General features: G+C 44.8%; 1 protein-coding gene across 6 annotated transcripts in view; it reads left to right on the top strand.

The window, feature by feature from the left end:
- Osbpl1a (oxysterol binding protein like 1A) overlaps nucleotides 1–9,808 on the top strand; it is a 186,133-nt gene that overhangs the window by 80,435 nt on the left and 95,890 nt on the right. For 2 of the 6 annotated variants that reach the window (XM_021150448.2, XM_021150449.2), the window contains exon 1: nucleotides 2,758–3,701. The exons of the other annotated variants lie outside the window; for them this stretch is intronic. The gene's annotated coding sequence lies outside the window, so the exon portion shown is untranslated. Of the gene's footprint in view, nucleotides 1–2,757; nucleotides 3,702–9,808 lie in introns of those variants that run through there. 6 annotated transcript variants of the gene reach the window in all.

The raw sequence follows: 9,808 nt of genomic DNA, 5'->3' as shown, positions 1-9,808 counted from the left end.
GGACTTTTGGGATAACATTGGAAATGTAATTGAGGAAAATATGTCATAAAAATATTAAAAATTAAAAAAAAAGAGAAAACTATAGTATTCTAAACTAGGCTGAAGTGTGTTTGTGTTTGTGTGTGTGTGTGTGGGGGGGGTGTTGATGGTGGTGGAGTGGCATTGGAAGCCTGAGGAGAACTTAGGCTGTTCCTCTGACGTCACCCACTTTGTTTTTTCAACATGGCTGTCTTGGCCTGGAATTCACTGAGCAGTCTAGGCTGGCTGGCAAGCCCCAGGGACCCACCTGTCTCCTGTGATCTCTAGGATTACAAGTGTGAGCCATACTGTTCAGCTTTTTTTTACTTTGGGTTCTGGGGTCAAAGTCAGGTTCTCTTGCAATGTAAGTCATCGCCTAATCCTTGTGTTGATCTTTAAAATGAAAAGAAAGCAACAGGAACACATGAAAATAGTAATGCTGTTTTGTTTGTTTTGTTTTTCTGTCACCAAGTCTGAGACTTTATCAAAAAGCTAGAAATTTGTTTCATAAACTATATATTTCTCTGTTTTTCTCATCTGAGTATGGTTCCGGAAGTCTTACAGAGATACATGAGAGCCATCGTTGGCATTTTCCTTGCATTATGCTCCTGAGGGCTTAATGAAACCAGTTTTTCCAAGTCAGGAACCTGCCTGTTTGAAGTTGCTAGAAGCTCACTTATAAACATCACATACTTTCATGTTAAGCCTCCTGAAGCTGAGTGACCCAGATGTGTGCTTGGTGATGGTGGTGTAATGGCAGATACTGGGCTGGGCCATCTGAAAGGTTAGAATTTGTGCTGCTCCTCTGGATAGAACACTGATACTGTTGAAGAAAAGTTGTTACTGTGTGGGTTTGTCACTCTTTCAAGGTATGGCCTCTGATGTTCATTTAACTTCCTATGGCTTCCAGTATGCTTCAGTCATTTTGTGTCCCTTGGCTCGAGTTTACTGATGTTGATGACAGCTCCTCCAGCTCCCACCCCTTCTAGCCATCTCCTCTTCTAGGAAATCAGTGTACATTCTTAGTCTGTCCTGTGCCCTCACCTCAGTGTGTGTGTGTGTGTGTGTGTGTGTGTGTGTGTGTGTGTGCTTGTCTGTGCACTCTTGCTTAGGAAGCTCCTCTTTCTCTGCGTCTAAGCGGTTCTTTCACATCTTTCCTTACTTGTAGCCCTTGTGTGTGTATACATCTCTTTCCAGTCTGATTCCTGAAACTATGGTACTAGGCCCTGCGGTGTCTTCATTCCACCTGTCCACAGAAGCGGTTCTTACCAGCGGTTCTTACTGTTGTTCAGTGAGAGGCTGTGTTTGTTGTTGCTATTTGGGATAGATGTTTATATAGTCCAGCTGGCATCAAACTCATGTGCATCCAAGGCTAACCTTGAACTCTTGACCCTCCTGCTTCTGCCTTCCTAGTGCTGGGATTACAGATGTGTGCACTAAACCTGTCAAAAGAACTCTTCCAAAGTATCCGTTTGCTTTCTAAAGGATTCTACCTTTGGCTGGGCCATCCATGGTGCTTCTCTTCTGTCCTCTGTGGCTGCCCTGTCCCTTGCTTATTCACCTCCTAAGCATTGCTTCTCCTACCACCGGCACCTTAAATGTTACCTGTTCTGTGGGTGGTCTTCCTGGAACATTCTTCCTGGACTCTTGTCCCCACTCCTTTCAGTAGAAGTACACAGTTATTACATACTGACCTTAGACATTTCCTGAGCTCTCAGTCAGTATGCCAGCTGCTTTTTGAACACTGTATGTTTCTGTAAGAGTTATTTCAAAAGCAGTTTTGTCAAAATTGAATTCTCCAATTCATAGAGCACCACTGAAGTTGAGACCATGAGAATTCTCTCTAATTGACCCTTTTTCTTCACCCCAGTTCTGACTAAATTCTGCCAGTCTGACATCATTTCCCTCCAGTCCCCTCTCCATCCTAACGCACATTCTCCCTGGCTGCTGTGGTAAAGCTCCCAGGATAGCTGTAAGGAGGGATGCAGTGTCCTAACCCCAGGTTCCACCCTTCAGAAATAGGTTAGGTGTTCCTCCTGTCCCGGATTTCTTGTTGCCACATTGTATGATTGCATACAGCACATCCAGAGCCCTTTAAAGGCGTAGGCTCTTCATTGTGTCTGTAGCATGGGCTTAGCATGTTGTAGATTGTTAGTGGATATCTCAGTGCAGGAGCGGTGACTGTAGAAAAGAAAAACCCCAGCTTTTGAGCGGTCTACTTCTATACTGCTGTTTCTGCTTTACGCAAATGTATACCTGCTTGGGAGCTCCACTTCCAAATCTGAAACCCGAGATGCGATTGAGCAGGGTCACGTGAAGTGATCAGTGCAGGGCCCCTCCCCCAGCCCAGTGTCCTTGTAAACTGCCTTCTAAAACAAAGTCCCTTTGTTGTTTATCTCTGCTGGGAGGACCCTCTGAAAATTGAATTCTTTTTTCTAAATCTTTGGGCCTGAAGGAGAAATTTTGTAGCCAGGGCTTCCTCTTCATGGCCAAGTGTTCTTAGTTATCGGTTCAGAATTTTCAAAGACACTGAAACTTTTCCAGACGTGGATTCCAAGTTTTCTGACTGAGCGGTGTGTGCCCTACAAATAGACTGACCACGGATCTAAGGGAACACGAGGTACTCCGGGACTTGTTAAATAAACACCAGTTTTGTTTATCACAGCCCTGCTCAGTAAAGTCCTCTTCCAGGTGAGAACAGGGGGTGTACATTTTAGAAGTTAGTTTCCTTTTGAATCTCCATCAGAGCCTTCCTCATAGTTCCCCAGCAGTATCAGGAGCATGTCAGAAGTGTGTATTTGTCTGGGGAAGGTCTGTCTCTGCAGTCCTGCTCTACCCTTCAAGGCTGGTCAGAATGGGAAGCCACGCTTCTAAGTGGTCAGCAGAGCACAGCCCCAGCTCATACCCACTGGGGTGTAAGTACGAAGACTCGCTCTGCTTTAGGGATAGCGAGCCCTTCTGCAGCAGCCAAGACTGCAAGAGCATGCCTTTTGCCTTAGTGAGTTTCCTCAGCAGCAGCGTGCTGGCCGTTTAAAAGTTGTCAAGGAGAGGGCTTGAGCACAAGGCCACTCTAGGACCTTGCAGGAGCCTGTGTGCGCCGCTCATGCTACGGCCAGGATCCCTTACTTCTCCTTGGAGAATCTCAGCTTAGAGGCTGTGGGCAGGCTCTCCCGGGCGGCGGTCCCTACCTGAGCTTCCCGGAGCCGACACACCAGGGAAGAGGAGGAGGGACTGCGACCACAAGGAAGGGAACCGCCTGCTGTAGGCTGCAGGCCACACTGCCCGCCCGCCCGCTCGCTCGCTCGCCCGCTCGCTCGCTCGCTCGGCTCTGCTCGCGGCGGCTGGGACTCCGCGGGCGGGTGAGCCCTGGAGGGCGGGTCTGAGGCCGAGCCCAGCGGCCAGGGCGAGGGGCAGCGCCGACCTCTGTGCTCCAACAGCAGAGTACAGGGCCACCGGCCGCGCCTCTGCGCGACCTCAGCCGCTGCTGGGAAGGCGGGCGCAGCTGCCCGAGCAGGGGCGGGCCGCAGAGGTGACTTAGGGAGACCTTGCGGTAGTGCCCTGGATCGCGCCTCACGGATCAGATCGTCTGGAGGGGAGGAGAGCAGGCCGAAAACATCTGTGCTGAAGCTTGCCGAGGAGCTGGGGTGCAGCGCGCCAGCCTGGGTCTTCAAGACCCAGCCCAGGTGGGTGGGTTTGTGTGCTTGTTCAGCCCTTCCCTGGAAGCTCTGGTGGATGGGGGGTGGGGCGCCCCCCCCCCCCCCCCCCCCCCCCCCCCCCCCCGGCAAGAAACGGGGGAATAGCCAGATGTGATCCAGGGATGTGAGTTGATCCAAGAATAGTTGGACGGGTTTGTGCGGAGCGCAGTGGAGCTGTGACTGCTTGGGGCGGGGTGATTAGCCAGGAGACCCAGTGTCCCCTTTTCCTCCTCTAGTGGGGAGGGGTGGGCATTCTGCCTGGTGTTTGTCTCTTGGATTCCTAGAAGAGCCCCCAGGGAACAGCCCTTGGCTGTTTCACATTTTATATTAGGTCAAGCCTGGCTGGAGTGGGAGGAGTAAGGCAGTGAAAGACAATTGTCCTAAATAACCTTCCAAGTTAGTGATTTTTTTTATGTCTCTCTCTCTCTCTGACATTGACATGAACTTAACCAGGGTAGTTTCAGAGATCGCTGAAATTCCTAGAACCCGCAGGGAAGTCCATGTGAGGACTGGGGAGAGAGAAGTCATGTGTATGGTGGGGGCTTTCATTTTCGAACGTTTTAATGAATAGTTTTTCATTACTTAGAAGCTGTCTTTGTAGCTTAAGTTCGCTGGCATCTCACTCCCTAGCAATTCAGAGGATCTGGTTTTCAGTTGCGCTGGATTTTTTCTTTGGAGGGAAATGGTCAGGAGCGAAAGATGGGAAGGGAGGGTAGAGCTGAGTATAGCGCTTAAGAGTTATTGCAGCTATTAAAAGTTTCTTCATTTTAATTAGATTCAAGGGTGGCATTTGGCTCTGAAGGCATAGCATTGCTTGGCAGAAAGCAGTGTAAAAAGAGAAAAATGCTTGCAATTCGTGTTGGTGGACTAAGTGTAGGGTAGATCATGGGGCAGAGTATAAACTTTCCATTCCACAGAATGGAGCCTCACGTGTAATGTTTGATTAGCACTGGAACTGGTAATTTGGCAAGGTAGTTCAGTTTTGGTCTGGTAAGTGTTTAATCTCAGTGGAAGGACTAGGCAGTTACTTCAGCTTATGTCTCCATGTTAGTTTTGCCAGGACTGGAGCCTTAAAGGAATGTGGATCCTGTGAAGACAGTTGCTGGACTGTAGGCCTCTTCTTTAGGGGCATTTATAGATTAGTTTTCAAGAACTTCATGGATGGTAAAAATGACCCACATAATATTTTTGCTTGGTCTTTCTGCACTCTACAAAATGGAGGACTATAACTCAGTCATTCCATAATAAAATTAAGTGCGTTACAATAGGATAGTTTATAAAAGCACATTTAAAATAGGATATATAAACTGATGAGTTCTTAATACTGTCATGGCTCATACTTGTTATCTCAGTACGCTGGAGAGAGTCCTGCAGGATCCAGACACTCAAGATTTTTACAGAAGCAACAACCAAAAGGGTGAATGTTAGCAGAGCCCAGTGGCTGGAGCAGTGGGGAGAGGGCAAGCAAGGGCTCTTCCTAAGGACTGTATGAATGTGCTTAAAGAGTTTTAAACTTAGGCGGGGTTAATGTCACCCAAAGGTTTTTATCCAGGGAGAGATTTGATCAGATTTTCTATTTAGGAGAGTTGGGGACAGCCTGCAATCAGGGCACTGAGGTACAGGGACACAAGAGTCAAGTTTGTGACTCTAGCAGAGGAAGTTACAGCACAGAGAGATGTTTAAAAGCATAAATCAGAGCTAGATTGATTGTGAGGCATGAAGGTAAGGTGGAGTCATAGCTGACTCCCAGCTTCTGGTATAAATTACTGCATAGTAGGGAATAGGAATGTGGGAAGGTGAGTTAGCTCTGTTTCTGACATGTTGACACACCCTCACTTGTCCTAGAAAAGCTTGGGAATCACCGGTACTTCTACAGTTCACCTAACATCCTTTGCACTCATAGCCCCCAAAGTGAGCAATACCACATAGATGTGAAGTTGGAAATCAAAGGAGTGACAGTTGACTTGTGCTCAGCAAGAAGAAGGAAAGGAGACAACAGGGAGGACACCAAGAAAAGTCAGCCTGACTGCAGGGGAGAGAGCCCCCAAGCAGGGTCAGCCTGACTGCAGGGGAGAGCCCCAAGCAGGTGAGGCCAGGGGTCAGGATGCAGAGGAGTCCAGGGGAGAATTGGAGTGTGGGTTAGGGTTAGGCGGGAGCCAGGCAGCAGTGGGCTCCTGAGTATGAGGTTTATACTCAGGAAGAAGCCAGCCAGCAGAGCAGTGGCTAGAAGGAGAGCACGGCAGTAGAGATTATAAGCTGTAGACTGTGATTATCTCAGATGTTTGTGATTTGCAAAGAACGGCAGTTGTGTTCTGTCCTTCTAATCCTTATGTTTAGAATTTCTTTTTCTTGTCCATAATGTTTTGGTAAGGTCTTTCAGAGCAGTGTTGGATAGATGCTGTGATAGTGAATCCACAATTTTCCAAGATTTAAAACAATTATAACCTCTGCAAATTAACTAAAAAAATAGTTAGTAAATATCACTTACCATCTTAATGATATTCACATTTCTTTCTTATATCTTTTAAAATCAGGAAAAATGCAAAACTTTGGATTTTACCTTCTTTTTATAAGTGAGAATGGCTTGTAATTTTTTGTTTCTTTGTTTTCATCAGGTTTTTCTATGAAGGTTATTCTAATATTATAAAATCAATTTGGTAATATTCACTCTTCTATTGTTCCTTACAGCTTGTGTAAAATTGATCTAGTCTTAGAAGTTTAGTAGAAAACTTTTAACAAAACGATCTTTCTAAGTTTTACGAACACTATTTAAATATATTAACTAATTACAGGACCACTTTGGTTTTCTATTTCTTTTTGTGTTAGCTTTGACAGGTTATGCATTTCTGTTTCCTTCCCTTTCCATGAAAGTGTGGAAGTTTCTTGTTATGAAGATTTTGCTAGAACTTCTTTATTGTCTTTTTTATGTTGGATCTATAATTACCCTCTCTTTCCAATATATTCTTAGAATATTTCTGAAAGCATTTTTCTCTTTCTTCAAATGAATCTATACCCCTCAAATAAATTTTGTTAAAGCTTTGCTTGCCTGCATTTTCAAAGATCTACCTTTAACTGTGACATCTATTTTACCTTATGATTGTAAGTTAAAACGGACAGTTTTCTCTCACTTTCTGTGAGTTAGCCTTTTCCTTACTGTTTGTATGTTAATTATACTTTGTTCCCTGGAGATAGAGATACTTTGTTCAACATTGTTCTTTTCTAGATCTTAGTTAGTCTGATGGTTGAATAGGTTGAAAGGTAGTGACTTCATTGCTAGCTTTACCTGTTACTTTATGACTTCTATCTAGTATTGCATTTTAGAGACTGCTTCTTGACAGGCTGCAGATGCTAAGGTGCGAAGTATAGCAAATGCTCTCCTAGTACTCACAACACCTGAAACTTAGAGCTGATTGGATCTCCTCCATGCTCCTTTCCCTCTCACCTCCCTCCCTGCTCTGGGTCTGCTGCTCCACATCTCTCTCTCTCTCTCTCTCTCTCTCTCTCTCTCTCTCTCTCTCTCTCTCTCCATGGCTCTCCTCCCCTGGTGACTCATGTTCCCTCGACACACACTTTTTTTTTCATGCCCATCATTTCCTTGTCTCCATCTTTTATCCCTTCTTGCTTTGCTATAGTTCCTTTAAAACCATCTGGTAACCATTTCCCAGGATGCCATGCGTCTAAGTTTCTTTACGTGCTCACAGGTTCAGCATTAGTTACTACAGGTGCAGAGCCTAGTCAGGGGACAGGAAAGCAGCTGCTCTATGGGATCTGAGACACCAGTTCAAGTAGCAAAGAGAGCTTGCTCTTTGGCTCCGGGCAAGCTTTATAGCAAGGCTCACCTTCTTCCTGTGTAACATAGGGTTTCTTCTTAACTCCTTTCCACCACAAGTTGTATTGACACTGACATGGGATAAGACTAAATTTATTATTAGTTTTATATTTAGGTAGACATCATATGCTCTATAGCATGGTTCCAGCATGGTGTACTAGATGAGAGACACCATGATGGGAGACAGGGGCAGTGAAGGAAATGGCAGTAGCGCACAGTTGTATCCCATGTTGAGACACTGGGAAGCCTGTGCCCTGGGAGTGTTTGCTGTGCGGTATGCCCACTCTTCTTTACTAAGCTCCATTTGCTATGGGGGTGGGGTGGGGTTCCAGCTGTATTTTGAGCAATTAAGTTCTACTTACACGAATGTTTCTGTAATAGATACTGCATTGTTATTCCGAACCCTGAACAGCTGAATGGGAAATGATACTTTGTGAGTTTCTTTGTTCATTTTGCATGTGATAGCAAGGATTTGAGTATACGCCTCATCTTTTTCTTTTAGTTCTTCCTGAAAATTGAAAATAATACATCAATCTTATATGACACGTTTCACTAGTTTTTAATGGGTTTCATTGGGATTACATGTAAGTACACAGACAGATGAAAGTGAAAATACCCTCTGTCACCTGAAACAGCGCCGTGGAACACAGTTTAAAAGAAATAGACCTCCTCTTATTTCTCAGAGGAAGAGACTAGGGCCTGGAGACAGGCTTGCTTAGTCATCCAAGCTGATGTAGGTAGGAGGATACAAAACTTACAGGTAAGTCCAGTATGTTGCCTCCAGATTTAGTGCCAAGGAACAACGGCCATAACAAATAAAGCTATAGTTAGGAAATGCCACCCACAGGGTAATGTGTTCCACCTTTTTCAGTGTTGGTGTGATCTTTGTATAAACTAGTTTTTCACCTTGACAATGGCACATCACGTTTAGAAATAAGAAAAGCAAATGGCTAAGAATATTGACTTCAGACTTCACACAGAATACCTGTAATCAAGGTATACAACAGGAAATTGTTATCTGTCTTCTTGGGAGAAATTCTGCTTGGGACAAATTGTGATTTAGAAGAAAATAGAACATGTCCATTTTTCTAGATAGTCTAAAGATTGTCTAAGATTAAACTGGCCTGTTGGAATGCCTTAGCCTGGTCTGTGTTTACTTGACCCTCATAAAGGTGGCCCTCACTGAGTTGCAACTTGGATGGACACCTCAGTTTCTTTTGGGATGTTTTTCGAGAAATGAGCTTAATTCGTGTGATCTTTGTCCTGTGGACTCACATTCTCCTGTGCTGGATGAGAAATTAGAGCTGAGGGCAAAGAGGGAGTTTGTTTTCCCTGAAGAACTGTGTTTTTTTCTCTCCTTGTGGACAATTAAACGTTCATAATTGATTGTATTTCTCCTTCTGTTTTGGCCTTTAGAGAATTGAGAGCCACATGTATGGCTTGTCCACAGCATCTACATAGGCTCTGTCACATAGGAGGCCTCCTCAAAGATGATCAGATTCTTCTGTATGTTCATGACTTCACTGGTTGACAGTCCCTGAGTTACAGTGTTGCCTTGTGAACTAGTTGAATATGCTTGTTTCCCACAGTACATTTATGAATAGTAAGTATATTTAGGTATTTTCTTGTAAGTAGGATTAGTAGTTTTATGCCAAGAACATTGGCGTTTGATTTTGACTTTATTGTAGATAATTTCAAGGACTCAAATTAAATGCACAGCATATACTATAATGCCATAGTTACAAATACAGAGTTCCTAAAAACTGTAAAGAAAAAAATGTACGCTTGAAACTTTAGAGCATGTAATCAGAGAGTTATAAAGGAATCGTAGCTGTCATTGACTGTTCCTGTTTGCAGGCCTTCTTCCCCCAGCTTCTGGCATCCAGGCAGTCACCATAGTAGTGTGCAAACACTTCTGTTGATGAGCAGATAGGTGTGTGTTCCAGTGTGTAAACACTTCTGTTGATGAGCAGATAGGTGTGTGTTCCAGTGGCTACGAGCTGGCAGCCTGAGCCACACAGATGTGCATTGAATTCAGATTCCATATTTGCTTGATGTGTGATCCCAACATCCCGTAACCCGACTGTGTGATCCCAACATCCCGTAACCTGGCTGTGTGATCCCAACATCCTGTAACCTGACTGTGTGATCCCAACATCTGTAACCTGGCTGGGTGATCCTAACATCCTGTAACCTGACTGTGTGATCCCAACATCTGTAACCTGGCTGTGTGATCCTAACATCCCATAACCTGGCTGTGTGATCC

Source organism: Mus caroli, chromosome 18 (genome assembly GCF_900094665.2).
Source record: "Mus caroli chromosome 18, CAROLI_EIJ_v1.1, whole genome shotgun sequence".
Taxonomy (NCBI): domain Eukaryota; kingdom Metazoa; phylum Chordata; class Mammalia; order Rodentia; family Muridae; genus Mus; species Mus caroli.
This window is presented reverse-complemented; position numbering and strand designations above follow the sequence as displayed.